The 1807-nt window shown below is 34.8% G+C and overlaps 1 protein-coding gene across 1 annotated transcript in view; it reads left to right on the plus strand.

The window, feature by feature from the left end:
* Positions 1-1807, plus strand: part of LOC116101321 (olfactory receptor 51Q1-like) — a 10204-nt gene that overhangs the window by 7255 nt on the left and 1142 nt on the right. The window lies entirely within an intron of this gene.

Here is a 1807-nt window from a genome sequence, read left to right on the forward strand (position 1 = left end):
ACTCTATTCAAGAGTGCCTGTGAGCCAGGCAGTAGTCATGCTCTCTAGTGCTCCAGAGGCAGAGAACCGGAGGATCTCTGTTCAAGGCCAGCCTGGTCTACAAACTCACTTCCAAGAAAGCCAGGTCTACACAGAGAATCTCTATCTCAAATAAATAAATAAATAAATAAATAAATAAATAAATAAGCAAGCAAGCAAGCCTGGGTCAAAACATAACACAGTGAATGATAAATTGTTCTATTAAAACCAGGCTACACAGACACAAAGAGCCACTGTGCTGTGCTCATTTCCTGGTTGAGTGAACAATCTTGTTCTTGCACAGAACTAGGATACAGAGGAACAAACATGATTTATTTCAGATTTCTTTCTTTTACATTTTACAAATTACTAGCCACAGCTGTAATTAGCATGGTTTTCTTAGCATATTTTCTAAGTTGATACATATTAATAATGAATCTACAACTGTGGGTTGTAAAAACTTAGCACTAGGAGAGCTTCACAAACCTTAGCTATGGCCTCTTGTCTTTTAGTTTATGGTATATGAGCATTCTTACTCCTTACTGTTATCTTGGTCATCCTCACTGATGTCTACAACTTCTGTTTAATTTTTTTATGAATATTTCAGTCCTAAATATTTACCTATATTTTTATGTAGCATTAGTTCTTGAGTTTTAAATTATATTGACTTAGAAAAAACTTGTAAATGTTTTAATCTTTTTTTCTACAATAACCATATTCCTCCAGGGTAGCCTGTCACCTGGGATGTTGGCCTTGAACTCATGACCAATCCTGCCCCAGCCTCCCAAGCTACTGTGACTTTAGGCATGCACTACCACGCGCAGCCTAATCTTTTTTTTTAATTGAAAGAAATTTATTTATGTTTTAATTTTTTCTTTCCTATTTTCCCCAATTTTATGTTGTTGCTGCTGTTGCTGTAGCTGCTGTATAAATTCTTAAGTAAGTTTTCCAAGAGTTGTAAGTTTGGCATTTATGGATCTATTAGGAGGCATGAGGTGGTAACACTACATAATTATCTGAAATAATTAAACATATCCATAATTTTTACTCATACAACATTCCAAAAATTAAGACCCAGATTTAAAGACGAAAATCTGTACTCATCCTCTAGAGCCATTATAGAGCCCTTTGAGACTACTAAATATATCAAAGTTCTCCAAAGTTGCTCATTAATTCTTCCTTCAGACCTCTTCATCTTGGCTTCACTTTGCATTACTCTACTAACACTAAAATGGATTTGTAAATATTTCTTTTGCAGAAACATCTGAAATTTCTTTTCACACAATGCCCTTTGCGTCCTCTTCCACATATCTACTTGCAAAATTTAGATATCCTTACAAATTGACTTTAACGCATCTAAATTTTCCTTCCTTTATATCCTATCTTCTATCTCCCTTACCTGAAGTTCTAGTCTACGTTATCATATTAACTTCTAGATTCTCAGCTACTTGCCGACAATTATAAGTCGTCATGACTTGTCGCTGTATCATTGGACATTCATCTATGAGCCACTCCTTGTGGATGATCCCTAGGAATATTAAACTTTTGATCCACAGGACAAACCTGTGACATTGCCTCCTGAGTTCTGTCCTATTCCTATGCTCCATAAGAGAATAATTGTAATTATAATCTACACAATTGCTGAAGCAATTACCTAGAAATAATCTTGATTCTCTCCAATTAAAACACCAATTCATCTAAGTAAATATCACAGAGCATGAAAAAAAAGTCATCTTTCTGTGATATTGGTCAGGTAGAACAAAGACAAAACTTTTGGTTTTGTTTGTTT

The sequence above is a fragment of the Mastomys coucha genome, unplaced genomic scaffold, assembly GCF_008632895.1.
Source record: "Mastomys coucha isolate ucsf_1 unplaced genomic scaffold, UCSF_Mcou_1 pScaffold21, whole genome shotgun sequence".
In the NCBI taxonomy this organism is placed as follows: Eukaryota; Metazoa; Chordata; class Mammalia; order Rodentia; family Muridae; genus Mastomys; species Mastomys coucha.